This window comes from Zalophus californianus, chromosome 9 (genome assembly GCF_009762305.2).
Source record: "Zalophus californianus isolate mZalCal1 chromosome 9, mZalCal1.pri.v2, whole genome shotgun sequence".
Taxonomy (NCBI): Eukaryota; Metazoa; Chordata; class Mammalia; order Carnivora; family Otariidae; genus Zalophus; species Zalophus californianus.
This window is the reverse complement of record NC_045603.1, coordinates 101,723,165-101,741,093: the sequence shown is the minus strand read 5'-3', so window position 1 is coordinate 101,741,093 and position 17,929 is coordinate 101,723,165. Positions and strand designations below refer to the sequence as shown.

Sequence of the window (17,929 nt, the reverse complement as noted above, 5' to 3'; positions counted from 1 at the left end):
ACCTCAGGGGCCTCCCGATTTGGTGGTGTAAGAGGGAGCTCTTTGGCTTCCCCTGCCTCACCTCTCTCATCTTTCCTTCCTTCCTTTCGGAAGAGGTGGCCAGGAGCACTCATAAGGCTCTCGTCACCAGCTTTGCGCCCGGCATGATATGGCACGTTGAGACAAGCCTCTGACTTCTTGTGTGTTCTGCGGACATGAGCCCGACTCAGTGGTGTCGTGTGTGATGTGCTGGAGCTGGAGCAGCATCTGGCTGAGGCATGAGACTGGGGACCAGGACGGTCCCTCAGAACTGAAACCCAAACTGGGAGGGAGAAGCCCAAGAGGGTGGTGCGAGAGAATTGGTTTTCCCGGGTCTTGATGTTAAAAAGCATCGGGATATCCAGGCTCCTGGAGGGGAGCGGGGAGACAGCCCGAGAAGGAATGGGAAGGACGGCACCCAGGTGGGGGTGGCCCCATGAGCTGCGGCGTGACTGCTTTGGAGCAGGTATGAGACAGGGAGCTGATGGATGCCAGGAAGGTCAGGACTCAGTCTGAGAGGCCCAGCCTGTCTGGCGGTGCTCATGAAAGCCAGGAGGAAGAGTAGCCCTTACAGCTGGTCAGCGGGCCCTCCAGTGAGAAGGCCCCTGGGGAGGGGTAGAGTCTCTCTGGTCTTTCTGGCAACTGTTTCTAGACCTCAGTTTCTTCCTCTGTCCCACTCTGCCCCACTTCTGAGGCTGGGTGTGGGACCGGCACTGCACCACTTCGGTCAGAGGTGCTTTATAAATAGAAAGATACTTAACACTGACCATGGAACCAAGCAGGGAGGGTGGCTCTGGGCAGCCGTGTTTTAAAAATGAGCACTGATTTCTGGGAATCTACATGCTGCATATTAAACAGACCCATGCTGGCTCCCTGGGCTCTGCTCTGTCCTGCACCCTGCTCCTCCCCCTCTCAGGGACACTCACTGCCCGTCCTGGTCCTCAGAGGGCCCAAAGAGCCATACACTTGGGGTCTGTCTCCCTTCACCTCGGAGGGCATTGTCTGCCTGGCATGCATCTGTTCATTGCTCATTCATCCATTTTCACCTCTTAGGAGGCAGGCACTGTACTAGGTTTTGGGATTCAAAGATGAACAAGAATCACCTCCTGGTCCCTCCCTCCTCCCCATTCTCAGCATTGAGACTCACAGAGCAGGGTTCAGGGCAAGAGTCTTAACACCGGGGCTTCAGAGAATGCTGAAGAGCACGTCCAGTTTTGCCTGGGGTAGGAAGGGAAAAGGCTTCACAGAGAAAACAGCGTGCCCAAGAGAGGGGAGTACGTTCCACGCAGGGAACAGAATGTGCAAAGGCACAAGCAGTTGACACGGCATATAACGGGCATCTCGTCACTGGTACCCAAGTCCCTTGTGTGCCAGTGGGTTCTGATGTCCATATAATACACCTGCTCCCTCCTGTTAGCGTCCCATGCTAGTAGAGGACCCGCTTTATCTTTTGGTTGATTACAGTATTTTGCCTCTGGGTCCAATCACAGTGAAAAGCTTAGCTAAAAAAAAAAAAAAAAGACTAAGTAGTTGAATAACCTCACCACCACTAAGACTTCCTTCCTTTTCATTTGGTGACTTGCACTACATTCTGGGATCTGGTCAGAGGGGAGAAGGAAGGTATCAGGCCAGTGTTAGAGAAAATCCAAGGAAAACTCACGACAGGTGTCCCATCTCTACATCATTCCCTCCTCCCCGCCTTCCGTCCCCCGACTGCCACTTGGCTGAGAATTGTGCATCTTTTAGGCCCCATGGAGTTCTGTCCAGTCTTCTCCAAACGGTCCACCGGAGCTTTCCCTCAGACACTCCATTAAAGCTGGCGCCATTGACGTGTTTCCGCAGTGGAGTGAAATGAGCAAGACTGAGTGTTAGGAAGATGTGGGGCAGTCTTCTGAGGAGGGCCCTGGGGAGGAAGGGGAGCCAAGGCCAAGTCAATAAGACAGACACCGGGAGGTGGCCAGGCACCGCGGGGAGCGGGCGACCCCGAGGAGATGGGCCACACTCTTGCCAGCATTGGGTAGCCTTGTTTAATTACATATATGTAACCTGATAGCGTAAACGATGATAGGTTGGCCATTTTAATTTGTGAAATCCCTCATCATGAAAGCTGTTCACACGGCGCCCACGGCCCTGGTTGGAGATGTGGCCAGTGAGTGTGGGCTGGGTGCCACCTGGGAGTGTGGGGGGTCCTCTGAGCTCTGCCTGGGGAAGGGATCTTGCCTGCAGTTTGGAAGCTGCTCATGGACCCAAAGCATGTCTTGCAGTTTGCTTGGCTTTCAGGGGGCGGCAGGTGCCGTGGGGAGCAGGGAGGTGGCGCTCCCGTTTAGTGCTGTGGGCCAGGCTATGCTTCAGCCTCGCCCCACTGCAGACGTCTTTCTCTCTCTCTCTTTATCCCCCCTCCCTTGTCTTTTGACCTTTCACTCCTTCTCCTCCTCCATTTTCTCCCCCCTCCCTACAACATTAGTGTAATATTTGTTGTGCTCGTTTTTCTCCATTTGCATTTCTGTCTTCAGGGTGCCTGTTGCCTCATAGGGATCAAGAGGTTTCAGACCGCGAGTGCTCCACCCAGTGCCTGACACTCAGGCTCTCAATAAACACGGGAATTTTCTTCCTTTCCCTGAGAGTTTAGTTGCCATTTTCACAAAAAGTCAGGGAGATGGGTAGCATAGAAACATTGACGCTTGGAAAGCAGCGTGTCCAGGTCAAGGGTACAGGTGGGGCTCTGACTGCTCACACCTGCTCTTGACTGCCAAGGTCAGAGTGGGGGTTAAGCCTGCGAGAAGGGGTAGGTGAGCTTTCTGGGCAAGTCTGTATCCACTGCAGAGGGTCTGATGGACAGTGCTGGAGACACCCTATGGCTCCCGCCGTCCCCCTTTGTTCCCATCACGCATAGGATCTGGTTGCTTGCCCTCTGATGTGGTTTCTCCTGGGAGGCTGGAGGAATGAGAGTTATTCGGTAGCTTTTCATGACGAGGAATGTGTGATTTGAACAATGCTGGGCCCAGGATGCCCTGGATTCCTCAGTCCACACTGGCATTAGACAGGAACTATCAGGAGCTGGAAATAGGCCGTGGGGCCCCGGGGCGGGGGGGAGGGCCGATTGTTTGTGGCAACCCCGCCATCACCATCTCGCCTCATCCTGGAACCATGGATGCCGCAGACAGGAAGGCACCTCCCAAAGTCATCTAGGAAGGAAGGGACCATGCTGCACTCGGCCGTTTGGACTCCAGGTGGGGCCGGGTTCAGCCCGCCCAGGGTGGTAGCTGGCACCTGCTTTGGTCACCTGCCTCTGTCCTTAACAGCTGTCTTCGGAAGGCTTCCCCTTGCATTCTGAGTCCATTGCTTTCATTCTGCCCTCAGTGAAGCGAGACAGAGGCCATCATCCTTTCTTTGCACAGAGCCTTTAAACGCAGGAGGGTATGATGTTTTCCTTCTGTTTTGGAGCACCAGTGGGAGGTGGTGTCTACTTTCGACACATGAGGCAAGACAGCTGAGCAGAATTTGTAATGGATGAAATATTGGCTCAATTCAGAATTGGTTTTCTCTAGTTTAATGGGGTAGGAAGGTATAGTTCTGTGCTGAGCTAACTTCATGCATTTTTTAAACCAACTTTGTTTCAGCAATCAAGAGAGGAATACATGAGTAAAGAGTCCATATTATACATTGTCCATTTGAGATCCTGCTTCCCACTGATCTGGGCACTGTTCTCCCAGTTTTGCAGGCAAGTACCTTGCACCCACATTTCTAGCCAGAGTTCTGCCACATGACCCAGGGACACATTTTCACAATGCCAAGACTTGCCGTGTCTTCTCATGGCACACGTAACATTTTGGCATACTTAAGCACATTTCTCTCTCCGAGGGCGAATCACGTGTATTTCCTACCGCTGGGTAAACTTGCCTGACCAGGTGTGGCCCCTGCAGAAAGTAGCCGGCTCTAAACTTCATGCCTAGAAAGCCCCTGTTCTCACGTCCCGAGACCCTCCTGGGCTGGACATGTCAGCACTAAAGATCCAAGACCACGTTTCTCAAACTTCGTGACTTAGTACGTGCCTGCGTGTGCGTGCGTGCATGTGCGCATGTGCATGCTACGTCCGTAAAAACGTTTCGTGAAATTACCATGTGAGATACATGCTGGTATTTTCTGTTTAATTTTTAAAAATACTCTTCCTGACCCACTAAACTGATTTCATAACCCACTAATGAGTAATGACCTGCCTTTTGGAAAACACTAATCTGGGAGTCGCTATACATTAAAGCAAATGGAAACAATTAGCAAGTTAGTGCATTTGGTCACACATCTATTATAGCTCAGATTTTTATTTTTTGCGATTGAGTTTCTCTTTTCTTTATTGTCGTTGATGCCTTCAAAGCAGGCACATGTCCAGGAAGCTTGGCTTTCACGCATCTCTTAACAAGGACCCCTGTCAGTCAGTATGTTAACATCAGCTTTCTAAAATAAATTTGATCTTCCGACACAGGTTTTTACTTAACAGGTTATTTTTCATAATAAAAGTATAAACAGAGCCCTGAATTATTAAACTGCTAATTTACTCAACAGTTTTCGTGGAGTGTTTCCAAGGTAGAGTTAAATGAGCAAATCCATGAGTTGGAGCTGGGGATCAGAGGTGTCACCTTCCTGCCCTCAAGGAGCTCACCCCCAGAGGGGGTGGAAGGCTTGTGCAGGAAGTGCGTTGTGAGAAGCGCCGGAGGAGAGGTGCCGGCAAAGACTCCGTCGGAAAGACGGACTCCAGGGAGGCAGGAGGGCAGGAACCAGACCAGGAAGAGAGGAGGGTTGAGTGGGGTCTTGTGGGATGTGCAGGAGTTCGAGTGGCAGGCCTGCCAGGTTGTGGTGAAAGAAATTTGGACTAGAATCAACAAAGTTTTTAAGTTGGAGCAATATAAGCTCAATTTATTTTAAAGAGATGTTTGTGAGGGCAGATGTAAAAGGCGTTCTGGAAATGGATGTGCTGGGAAGGGGCACGGTTTTGGTAATCGGTTTTTTTTTTTTTTTTTTTTTTGGTTTTATGAGAAGAACTTATGAGGAGCTTGGCCAAGGAAATGGCAAGAGGAGGGGCTGGCTTCTGGGATGTAGGGGATGGCTCAAAACAGCTGGGCAGAGAGGTAAAGTAACAGTCTGAGGAGTTGCTCTGGGTTTCTAGATCAAGTGACTGAACTGGTGGTGATGCTATTAACAGAGTAGAAAACAGCAAAGGAGGAACAGGCAGGTAGAGGGAAGAGATGAGAACAAACTTAGATTTGGGCCTGCTGGTGCATCCCTGGTGGATACCCCGGTGGAGGTGTTCCAGGACTCAGCAGCCTAGGGCAGGGCTCCCGGAGAAAGAGCACATTCTTTTCCTAGCTTGGCCATGAACTCCTGGTCTTGTGGTCCAAGATGAATCGCCTCAGCCCTGTCAAGTGCGGAAAGAAAGCAGCGTTTATCTTGCAGGGTTGTTAACGAGGATTGGGAAGAAGAGCTGTTGAAATCGTGGCACAAGGTAAGTACTGAGAATTTTATAGCATTACTATCAGTGATCTGGGCTGAGAGGAAGGATCCAGGGCTCCAATCTTAGGTTTGCCACAAAATTACAGGTGTCCCTGGGCAAGTTACATCATTAGTCTGGGATTTCCTCATTTGGATGTGGCAGGCATGGAGCTTGATGATCCCTAACATCCATTGTAGTGCGAAAATTCTGTGGTCTTCTGAATGTTGAGAGAAATAATTTACCAATACTTTCGTTGATAGAACGGGGACTTTAAATCACCAGTGTGCTGTAATAGTGGAGAGAAACTAATGAGATGAATGGCAATGGGCAAATGTTTACAGTTATACTGTACCTAGATTTATAAAACCGCAGGAATATTGAAGGGGGAGCTCCGCCTTAACGTGCTTGATGTGACACCTCCGGGCAGGCCCTGGTGCTGCTTAGGGCTTCATGTTCGTGATGGTCTGATGCACAGTAGGAAGGGAGTTCAGTGCCAGGCTGCATGGATGGAAACAGAGGGTACAGATCCAGAGCCATCACAGCCTGTTACCCCTTGCAATTTTCAGATTCCATGGAGCGTAGTGTTCAGCCCATTCATTGACTGCTCTGTCACTAATAGTTTCCGTGCACCTGCTAAGTGCTGGGTGCTGAGGCGGGTGATGGAGGTACTGTATTATTGATCAGATGCAGTAGTTGAGGGCTCTACGTCTTGGGGAGGGCATTGGCTGACCAGGAACGGCCAGGAGGAGAGTGGGCAGGGCTGCGAAGGATCTGTAGGTTGCTGCATGAGTAACAGCGGGAAGAAGTGGGGACGTTTGCTCGGGGAAGGGAGGGCTCAGGGGCACATGATACTGCCTTCTTACTTGGGAAAGGCTGGCACCTGGTTGAGGAATTAGGCCTCTGCTTTACGGCTCCAGAGGGAAGAACTAATTCTATCAGCTAGAATAATGATGACGATGATAATTAAAAGAAATATTATCTACTATTTATTAAGTGTAGGGTGTGCCAGGCACTGAATCAGGCCCTGTGCATAGATCACGGACTCTGCACGTTGTTAGGCATTTATTGTACTCATAATTCAGATCAGAAAACTGAGGTGCAGGGCGGTTAAGTAACTTGTCAAGGGGCAGAGCTGGGCTTTGATACCGATGTGACCGAGTTCACGGCCCATGTCTCCCCATACCCCATCCACGTCTCATAAGGTGGAAAGCAGAGGCAGTTGGGTGGGGCGCAGCTTAAGGAACGGCTTTACAGGAGTTAGAGCTGGGAGATGATGCCCGGGCAGTGCTCAAGCAGAGTTAGTTGGCTGCCTTGCAGGGTCTTCCTCAGGGGGCTTCTGCCGAGGGGCGGAGACTGGACATAAGCCAGTAGCTTCCTGAGTTCCCTGGCTCCCAGAGCAGCCCTGGAGGAAGGGAGGGAGGCATTATGCCCATTTTGCAGATGGGGAAAACTGCAGCTCATAGGGTTGAGTGGCTTGCCCAAAGTCACAGGGTCCCTAAAAGACAGATCGGGAACTCAGACCTGGATCTTGGGACCCCATCCCGTGGACCCTTCCTACTGCCCCACTCTGCCTGCCAGCCCTTTACAGCAGTCAGACCTTCTGTGATTTGCATTAGTCTTTTGTCTAGATTCATTCCACCTGCGTCTCCCTGCTCCTTTGATGTATCTGACAGGTGCCAGAGCTCAAGACTGGCCTCAAACTGAGGCCTCAAAACTGAGCTCAAATCAGCCAGTATCCGAGCTGATGGAGAGGTGGTACCATAGTCAGTGTGCACGCACGTGTGCATGCGTGTGTCCTGGAAGGGCCATGAGGGGGGTTTGAAGTCTGGGGGGCTGTGCCTGATGTGGGATAGGCTGGAATTTCTGGCAAGTTGGGGCTGGTGGAGAAGGCTGCAGGATCTGGAGAGGCAAGTGGTCTCTCTTCCTGCCCCTTCTCAGCCTTCCCCTGGGGTGCTGCTATCCCTTTCTGGAAGGCAGGCCGGGAGGGAGCAGATTAGGGAAGTTAATTACTCAATTAATTCATCTAGATCAGACAGGCTTTCTGCTTGAGAGATGCTCTGCTGATGGAATGAGGAAATTGCTAAATTTGCCAGTTCTGGTTACTGACAGAGGGTATCGGGAGGTAGGGAAGCTGTTGGTACACCCTACCAGGCTCCCTGGGGAGCTGATTGCCTTGTTCTTGGCCTTATGTGAGTGAGCACTTCTCTCTCTCACCCTGTGGTTCACTCTCCTCCCCCCCCCCCCCCCCCCCCGCTGCCCCTCCTCTTTTGGAAGCATTGGATACTGCCGAGGAGTTGACTGGGCTAGATTTTCAGACTTGGTTCATTCACTCAACAAGTGCTTCCTGAGTCACTGGCACATGACTGGATGCTAAGGGGACACAGCAGGAATTGACTCGTGCTCTGCTCTCTTGCAGCTGACGGTCCATTTGCAAAGACGAGACTTGCCCACTTGGGCTGCCCAGGGTGAGTCAAGGAGACCACGTGATCTGGGTTCGGGGAGGGTGGGAGGGCAGGTGTGTGCCGGGGTCACGACGAGGGGGAGATCTGTAACTGGGCCATCAACCTGAGGAGCCTCCATGCCAAGGGAGGGGATGCTAACTGAAGCCTAGAATTGGGGCAGGCTGGTGGAGAGCCGCGCCAGGCCATGGAGCCCTCCCAAAGGCTGCGACAGCCACACGGGAGCCGAGTCCACGACAGAATGGTGCACACAGGGTCAGGGCAGATGATGGAGTGCCAGTTGGAGCTGTCTCGAGGGCTGACATAGGGATAGCTACTTTGTCAGCTTTGCTGGGGTGAGGGCATATCTGAAAGTGAGCAATCAAAGGCGGACGCTGTATCTTTGAGGACACATGCAGGAGGGAAAGAAAAGCAGCCCTGGAGTGACCTAATCCTACCATTCTGTTCTTCCTTCCCTTCCTCTGCCCCTCCCCCCGCCACCCCCCTGCGTCCCTTTTCATTAGGCACGTCTGTGAGTTCGGGCTGGGGCTGACGGAGTGATTTTGGCAGATATGTCCCTGCTGGAGAGGGGAGCTTTTGGCCAGGATTGTCTTCCCAGCTGGTGTGACTTCAGATTACTGACAGAAATGTCTCAGGGTGACTTTGGTGATTATGTGCAGATGTATCTTCAGGAGATGAACCAAAGGGAGCAGTGGGGCTCTCGCACCCAAGCAGCCTCTAGGCCTGGAGGGTTTGCTGGAGGCGGTCGGACTTGTGTTGTTACTTGAGTAGGGAAAGGAAGGGCTGCCAGGGACCCTCTGAGTTCAGCCCACTTTAGAATCCCTTGAAGGTTTTATTAACAGAGGAGGTTATCATGGCCCGGCTTCCAGAAATTCTGACTCCATGAGGCCAGGGTGGGCTCAGGAATTTGCCTTTGGTCTCAGAACGTCCAAGGATTTGGAAGTAGGTGGCCTGGGAACCACACTAAGAGAAATGTGTTTTGGAGGGAACTCAGCACTTGCAAAGGCCACGGGGCCAGGGCTGTGAGACCTGTCGTGGCCCCTCAGTGATGGGCTCGACGCAGGTCTCGTCCCCTCAGATACGGTGATGTGTGCAGCGCCTCTGCCTCCCGGGACTTTCGTGAGGGCGAAGTCCTGACTTAGGTGAGATCCTTTTGAACAGTATACGCTTTTCTGTAGATGCAAGCTGTGGTCATCGCTTTTACAATTACAATAAAAATGTTCCACAGAGCCCGCCTGGGTTGATTGAAGCCAGGAAAGGGGAGGGGTGGAGAGAAGTGAATCGGACGATCTCCGCAGACCCATAGCTTCTGGCATCTTCTTCCAACAAGAAAATTCAAGGAATTGCCCTCTCCCTCCCCCTAGTCCAGGTTCAAATCTATTTCTGCAAATCTGTTTCTTTACCATGTGGGTCACTACTTCAGTCTTGAGATAGATGAGTAGCAAGAAGAGAGGTCCCAGAACTCCCTAATTACAGCACCTTCTGGATCGCCTTTCCCTTTTCTCTGGTGCTGATGTTGCGTAAACTGAGCAATTAGACCTGTGCTGCGAGCTCCCGGCGCGAGTGACCCAGCCTGCCCTGGGTGGTTTTGCTGATGTCCTGCGGCGTGAGGTTGGGGTGGGATGCCCTGCACCTAGAGTTCCTGTTCTGTGCATTGCTTGTCAAGCCAGCTCCTGGCTGCTGGATGTCCTATGGAAGGGGGTGGGTAAGACAGGGCCTCCGTGTCGCACAGCTTCGGGGGACATGCTTCCCAGAGACCACGGTGTCACTCTCCCCCTGGAGGTGGATGGTCCCTCCCTGGAAGGGCCGCAGCCCCGGCCATCTCTGTTTTGTTACTAAACTCTTCTGCTTCCTTGTTCCTTTGGTCTTTATTCTTAGTTTGGGTGCCTGCTGAGGTCAGTAGAAATGTATATAATTAAAGAATGATAATGATAACAGTGATAAGGATGAGTTTGTCCCCTGACCATACTTGGTTTAGGAATACATGGAGAAGCAATCATTTAATAAATAAGTATTTGTGAAGCGGGGCTGTGTGTCTAGCAGTGCACGGAGTCACTGAGGGGGGACTGGAGTCGGGGAGAGGGGTGGAGAGGGACCCAGTGAATAAGCCATTTTCAGATAACAGAATGCCAGCTCCCTTTGTTCAGTCTGCATTTTTGGTGTCTCCTTGCAATGTCAGGTCCTGGGACATGGGTACCATGCTAGCTTCAGCTTTGCTGGAATTCCGAGGTTGTCCGGGTGGGGCTAGGAGTCGTTGTAATGTGGAAACACAGGGGGTCACATTCAGAAATGGAATCTGGGTGTGCCCAACACAGCTCTTGACTCACTTTCCCCATGGCTGGTGGATTTGAGGGTGTGGACTGGGAGTTTCCGGTCCCTCCAAGGAAGGTCTGGTGTCACAGGGGGTGGCCGACACTCCCTTTCCGAGCTCCCCAGGTCAGCACTCTTAGTGAGTTAGCTTCTTCTACCTCCAACCCGGGCCTCTGGCCCGCTGTGGCCACGTGCTACAGCTGGGCCTGCAGAGCTTAAAATAGCAGTATGAGCTGGCTGCTTTGAATGTGGGGAGCCCGCCTGAGGCATGATGGGGCAGCTGCCTGGAGTTGGGGCTCCACTGGCTCTAACCACTGGGGTGGGCAGTATTCTTTGGGGATTTCTTCTAGGCTCAGGGCTGGGGGAACAGGCTGTGGGTTGGGGGCTCAGGTGTGGGTGGTGCGGAGGGGAAGCAGAGAGCTTGTCTTTCCTAAGACCTTTTAAGGGAAGGCCTCGAACCTGACCGTAGAGCCTCCTACTGCAGAGCTCAGAGGCCTTTGGCTTGGTGTCCTGTCTGGCCCTAGCCCTGGCCCTTGGTACTGCCCAGGGTTAGCCATGTAGGGTCCCATTCTGGCCTAAATGAAGGGAGAAAATGAGGTGCAGAGGTGGGGTCGAGGGTGCTGCTGTGTCCGGTCACGGTGGCAGGATCAGCATGAGAATGCAGGCATCCCGAGCCTAGTCAGGTGGGCACTAACCACTGGGCTCCCTCACTCCCTGGTTGCCTCCTCTTGGGAAGCCAAGATGGCACCTAGAGGATTGTCCAGGGGCGTCCTCCAGGCATTCCTTCGTCCAGCAAGTGCTTACTGAGTACTTATCGGGGGGAAGCTCTGTTCTTTGGTGGAAAGATAGCAAGGAATAAAACAGACCAAATCCCCGCCCTCACGGAGCTTCCTTCTGGTCGGGGAGAGAGATCGTGAACAATCAGTTAACCGAAAGGTAGAGGCACACTCTGTTTTATTGTGCTGTGCAGATACTGCATTTTTCACAAATTGAAGGTTTGTGGCAACTCTGCGTGGGGCAAGTCTTTTGGCGCCATTTTTCCAACAGCATTTGCCTACTTTGGTCTCTGTGTCACATTTTTGTAATTCTCACCATATTTCAAACTTTCCGTTATTATTACATTTGTTATGGTGATCTGTGATCAGTGATTACAACCGGCTGAAGGCTCAGATGATGGTATTATTTAGCAATAAAATACTTTTAAATTAAGGTATGTACATTTTTTTTTTAGATCTAATCCTATTGCATTAATAGACTACAGTAGTTTAAACGGAACTTTTATATGCTCTGAGAAACCCCACATTCATTTGACTTGCTTTATTGCAATATTTGCATTATTGTGATACTTACTTGGTTGTGATATTTGCTTTATTAGAGTGGTCTGGAACTGAACTCGCGACAGCGCCGAGGTATGCCTGTAAATTATATAGTATATTGGGGATAAGTGCTATGGAAAAAGCTGGACAGGGTAAGAGAGATTGTGCATGCTGGGGGAGTACAGTTTTAAATGGGGTGGTCGGGGAAAGTCTCATTGAGAAGGTGTAAAGGAGACGAGAGAGTTGGCCATGCAGAGATCTAGAGGAAGAACGTTCCGGTCATGGAAACAGCCAGCGTAAAGGTTCTCCTGGAAGAAACAGCAGAATGGATGGTGTGGCCATGGGTGGAGAGAGTGGTGGTGTGTGTGTGAACTTTGAACTTTGTCTTTCACTCTGAGAGATGGGAAGCCATTAGAAGGTTTTGAGCAGAGTAGTACCCTGGTCTGACTTACATGGTAAGGTCATGGTAGTATGGGAGCTAATTTCAGTTGTCTTTCTCCAGTGATTAGACCACCTGGGGGGCACCACAGGAGACCAGGCAGAGGACTGCTCCATCCCTTCCCCGTGACATGTCTGGCCTCCGTTCCTACTCCCACACCCTAATCGTGGGACCTTTCCTGCCAGGGGGGAGGACAGGATGGGGCTGGGTTTCTTCTCCTGGCTGTGGAGTTTCTTCTGAAGGGAAGGGAGCTGGGCTGTTAAAGTGGTTTGCTGGAGCCTCTGGGTACTGGCTCTCAAGAGCCTATCAGTAAACGATAGGAAAATTTGCCAGCTATTAGGCCGCTGGTAGCCTGAAATTGGCCATGGTAGGAAGTATTGACACCATGGAAATTGGCAAGGACTACGGGAGAGCTAGTTGTTAAGCATTTGCCAGCCCGCCCCTGGCTTGTCATCTCCACTCTACCTGGACTGTGGTTTTGGAGGACGGGGCCTCTGTTTGCTCTCATTTGGCAAAGCACATATATGCATTCCTGCTGAGTGAAGTCAGAAAGAGCGAGGGACACGCTGGCTGAGGGTTTGATGCAGGCTGGTGTTGGGTGTGCTGGTGTGTTGCCCAGGCTCGTCCCCTGGTGCCGCAGTGTGGGGCTTCTCTGTCACTCCTGGCTGGACCATCCCGATGCATGAGTGCTCTCTCATTTTATTCCTTGCCTTCCCTTGGCCTCCCTCTGTGTAGGGAGCATGCCATGCGCATGCCTTGTTAGGGGTCAGCTTTGTGAGGCAAAACAGGGTCCACTCGGGGTGTAAGGGAAGATCTCCGGGTTAGGAGTCAGGAGACATAGGTTCAGTCCCACCTCTGCCGCTAACTGGCTTTTGACAAGCCCTCTCCTCTCTTTGGTGTCTAGTTCCCTCATTTATACACGAGGACAACTTCCCTGCTTACGTATCTTGCAGGAGTGTGGTGCCTATCACGTGCGCTGTTAAGCATGAAAGCGTCTTGAACTAGCTGAGTCACAGGTCTCTGCTCACTGTGTTCAGGCATCTGGGACCCCTCTCCTCTGCCTCCTTCAGTAGGGATGGCAGCTCAGCATGCATCCCATCTTTTCTAAGAAGCCTTCCCCGAAAGGCCAGGCCTCCCTGGGCAAGTCCTCTGAGCACTCAGTCCGTGCCCCCTGCTCTGGCATGTGTGCATGTGCTTCTTCACCGGCTTCCCTTTCATTTTGTTGCTCTTCCCCCATATGGACCATTAGGTCTTAAGGGCTAACGCTCCTCAGTAACACCCACAGTGGCGGGCCCAGGATGGGCACGTCGTGGGAGCTCAGGAAATCGTCAGTGATTAGTAACCGGTGCAGTGTCCTTTGTCGAGCTCATAGGAAACACATGGGATGGATCCAGACTGTGTGTGGATGGCAGGTTCTGCCCATTTGATAAAGCAGTTACCCAGACAATGCCTCGTCTGTCCCTCACAATCGTACCCAGCCCCCGTTCACACATAAGAAAATGGAAGTGTGCTCATTCATTTAGACAATATATCAATATATACTGTGCTCGGACAGCTTTAAGCCTCTCACCCAGGTCACACAGATGGTAAGTGCCAGAGCTGGGACCGGGGCCCCAGCCCTTCATTCTGCCTGGCTCCCCACAGCACAAGTGTTCGTCTTGTGCTTTCCCTTTAGGAGGCAGACAGGGCTGCACAGTCGAGTGGAGCGTGCATTCATGGAAGGATCGGGGATAAGCCAGGTTGGATGCTGGTCAGGCTCAGGCTTGGGGGTGGAGGGAGAGAGGGGCTGTGCCAGTGCTCAGTGCCTGTCCCTGCTGTGTCCGGCCGAGGCTGCGGGCTGGCATTTCCTCTGGCAGCAGTTGTGGGGGAGGGGAAGAGCAGGTGTGCCCTGGCAGCGGGCCCGACTGGGATATGGAAGCGCCCCTTGGGGCCAGAGCTTGGGGGCTGAGTGACATGCAGCCACCCAGACCCATTGGGCCTCGCAGAGCACAGCCGCATTCTCTGAGCTCCAGGCTGGACATCCCGAGTCCTCCGGTGCTTCAGGAGATGGCCAAGTCTGGTGGGTGACCCCAGAAAGGGCCTTCAGAAGGGAGGACAGATACTAGTGATTTTGCAAGGTGAGCACCCACCAGAAAGGCTGAGGGCGGTGTCAGGTGTGTCCAATACATGGGTTGAGGTGAGTACGGATGGTAGAGGTGGGGGTGATGCTTGGGGGCCATGTGGATGATGTTGAGGGACTCAGTTAATTTGGCTTCACATTTCTGAAGTGTCCTCCACATATCAGGCTGGTTCTGCAAGAGGAACACAGGTGAGTTCATCCCCTCAGGTCTTCCTGTAGTCTTGTAGGAAGACATTTATGCAAACAGCCATGATACAAGTCAGAGTGAAATGAGTGCCCCAAAGAGAGGTTAGGAACAAGAAGAGGGCCTCTTAGTTTGGGGGCGATCCTTAGGGTCAGAGTTTCATTCATGGAGGATGTGGCATTTGAGACGAGTCCTGGCCCACCTACTGCAGACAGAGATGGGTGGGGGGAGCCACCGTGGGTGGAGGGCAGTGCATACGCCAGAGTGTGGAGACTGGGAGGTGGAGACGTGTCCGGGGAGCCCTGAGGAGCTCCGACTGCTGAGGGGATAGGGCACAGGCCAGGGACTCGTGGGAAATAAGGCCCGCAAAGCACAGTGTAGAAGGTCTTGAATGCCAAGCTTGAGTGTGTGTGTTAAAAGACCCGGAGAGCGGGCGAAGAGTTGGAGCTGGTGAGAGGGGGCAGTGTGGCACCTCGGAGCCCTGCCTCTGGTCCGTGATGGTGGCAACATTTGGCAGGGGGCCATTAGGAGGACGGGAGGCAGTGAGGAGACTGGCAGGTGGGAGGCGGACTGGGGCTGGCAGTCTCAAGGCGGGGAGGCTGCGACAGGGAACGTGTGTGCGTGCCGTCTGCATTCTGGCCATGTGCTGGGCAAGTCTGGGTCAGGGAAACATGGTTGGGTACGCATCACGTTAAGATCTGGTTACCGCGGCTCTGCCGGGACAACCTGAGAGGCTTTGGAGGAACGCTGCAGGACGGCAAAGGGTGTGGTTTGTGACCATTTTCATCCCAGCTACTTGGAGACGAGAGCTGCCTCCAGGTTTGGGGTGGCTGCTTCTCTGAGCCCCCTCAGCTGGAGGTACCCTGACTGACTCGGCCGCATGGACGCGGGCCCGCAGGCAGAGGCAGGAGAGATGCAGTGGGATTTTGGCCGGCGCTGCTGCCTCACTTTACCGAAGGGGCTGGCGGGAGTTCAGAGACCACAAGCAGCTTCATGCACCATCAGACTTGAGTCCTTCGATAGCCAACTTCTACCCAATGGGGATGCCCAAATATGTCTTCTCAAACCCATTCACCACACTGTACCTCCTACTCGCTTCAGCTCAGGGGCAAGCTCCCTTCCTGTGAGGGTTCAGAGCCGGTGGAATCCGGGGCATTGTTTCTTCCTCCATCTTCTTTAGAGCATCCCCAAGTGCTCCTCACAGGCTGCTCTTCCCTACAGTGGTCCCAGGCCCAGGGAGGGACGGAGGGAAGAGGGGAGGCAGCAGTTTCTCAATCAGCGGATGGGTCCTGGCTGCAGGGGCTGGCTTCACAGGCAGGCTGGATGCTGGGTCAGAGGGTGCTGGCCCAGGCCGCAAGTCAGTGCCCTCCACGGGGTGGTTCAGGAATACTGGATTTGCTGGGTCAGTGAATTTCCACCGGTGCATGGCAATAAACCTCAGGCTTCGCCACACTTCCCTGTGCCTGGTGGCCTGGCCTTATCTCATCCTCCCTGAAGCCACCTGCCCTCTTTGATAAGTACTTATAACAAATCCTTTCTTTCTCTCTGTCTCCCTGGAGTGAATAGCTCCGTGTGTGTGCGTGTGCGGGTCCAGGTACATCTGTCCAGCACAATGCCTTGCACGCCAGGCCCCTTAGGGATGCTGATGGGGCTTGGGAAGAAAGATGGTGCTGGTTTGGGACTTTCTTGGGAAAAAGGGCCTGAGAGCCCAGGTGGGCATCACCCTGGTGGGCCACCAGCCTGTGCTTCCAGGGCTCAGCGTCTGCTGTTCCCTTCCACTCTGTACACCTGCTCAAGGAAAAGACTGTTGTTCCTTGGGACTGGCCATTCTCGCTCTTTGCATAAAGACTTCCCTGCTCTAAGCCAAGGTGCATTTTTCTAAAGTGTGGCTCTCCCTCGCTCAAGAGCCCGCAGAGACCCTCGCTGCTTCACTCACGTCCTTGGTGTTTAAGAGCTCCTGCATGCGAGCTAGTGTGCCAGGGGCCAGAATGCAGAGGTGATGGCACAGCCCGTGCTCCCAAGGAGCGCACACTCTCGGGCTCAGGGAGCTCAGTGAACAGGCAGTGCCGTGCTCTGATGGGCTCCGGAGCTCCAAGGAGGGACCCCACACTTCAGGAGGAGGCCACACGGGTGCCACCCGGGCTGTGAAAGCCACTCAGCGTGTGTGGAAAGGGAGTTCCAGACAGAGGAAGCAGTGACCTCGATGTGCATTCATCTTGGTGGGAGTGTCTGCGGCAGGGGGGTGCAGGGGTTGGAGTCGACAAGAGGCGTAGGGGGTGGGGAAGCTTTATGCAGATTTTTAACTGGCATCCAGGGTCATCTCTGCTCCAGCCCCACCTCCATGCCATGTGGCCTTTCTGCAAAGCTTTGTTTTGTCTGGGCATGTGGGCATGCCCTTCCCGGATGTCCTGGGCACTCTTCTCCTTCCAGCACACTCTTTCTCCCACCCTATGCCTGTCCAGTCCCATTTCACAGGGGGGATTTGCAGGGCTGGAAGTCTGGAAAAAGCCTTGAAGAACCAACTAGTCCAAGCTCCCTGTTCTGTAGTTGAGGAACTAGAGATCACAGAGGTAACTAGTATCCTGAGGTTTTGTTGCTCAGGTGGCCCGAGGTGACCATACAACTGGAAGGCCCTTCCTCATCATGCTGGCTTGCCCTGTGCATGCCCTGCAGTGAGCTCCCATTCATTTGTTATCAAGTGTTTATTGAGCCCTGCTGCTGGTCAGGCATTGGACTGGGTACGCAGTACTGAGAAGAACAGACCCAGTCCCTGCTGCCCTCAGTTCATGGTCAAGTAGGAGAATCAGGCAGCAAACTGTCACTCAGGGAAACATGTGCTTTCAAACTGGGATGAGGGCTAGGCAGGAAGAGGCAAATGATGCCAAGACTGTATTATTGATGGGCAGGGGAGCTTCAATTTAGCCAGCAAACCAGAAGAAACGTCTTTGAAGGATTTGCAAGAGCTCAGGCATGAGTAGAAGTAAGTCAGGCAGTGAGTTGAGGAAGAGCGTTCCAGGCAGAGGGAAGAGCATGGGCAAAGACTCTGGGGAGAAGCGAGCTCGGAGGGTTCACTGGCTGGGGCATAATGAGCAAGAGGAGAATACCTGCAAATGGGGCTGGACAGGTAGGCTGGGGCCAGTGGTGCCAGACCTTTAGGATGCTTCAGGAATTTGGATTGCAATGGAAAAGTAGACTAGCAGCCACACACACACACACGCACACACGCACACACACGCACATACACGCACTCCTAATCTCAGGAAAACAGGGGAGCACGGTGAGTGAGAAAATGGTGTTGGCTGTCCTGTGAGGAGGACTCGGGGCCGGGGTGGGGCTGGGGGCTCTGTCCCAGGCTGCAGCAGGAGCTCAGGTGAGACATGACGTAGGATGGGGCCAGGGCAGTACCCGTGGAGAAGGAAGTAGAGGGTGGCTCACTGGATAGGACTTGTGTTTGATTGGAATGAGAGCAAATGGCAATGGGGAGTCATGGGTGAATCTTGGGCTTCGCTGTTTATTGAGAAGGGGAGGGTATGGCCAGGGGAGCAGGGCTAGGGCAAGGTCAGTCCCTCTGGGGCATGTGAAATTGGAGCTGCCTGTGA

At 53.0% G+C, this 17,929-nt stretch overlaps 1 protein-coding gene across 7 annotated transcripts in view; it reads left to right on the top strand.

Moving 5' to 3' along the window:
• The window catches only part of TSPAN9 (tetraspanin 9), a 196,679-nt gene that overhangs the window by 89,245 nt on the left and 89,505 nt on the right, over positions 1-17,929 (top strand). The window contains exon 1 of one of the 7 annotated variants that reach the window (XM_027594411.2): positions 7,949-7,968. The exons of the other annotated variants lie outside the window; for them this stretch is intronic. The gene's annotated coding sequence lies outside the window, so the exon portion shown is untranslated. Of the gene's footprint in view, positions 1-7,948; positions 7,969-17,929 lie in introns of those variants that run through there. 7 annotated transcript variants of the gene reach the window in all.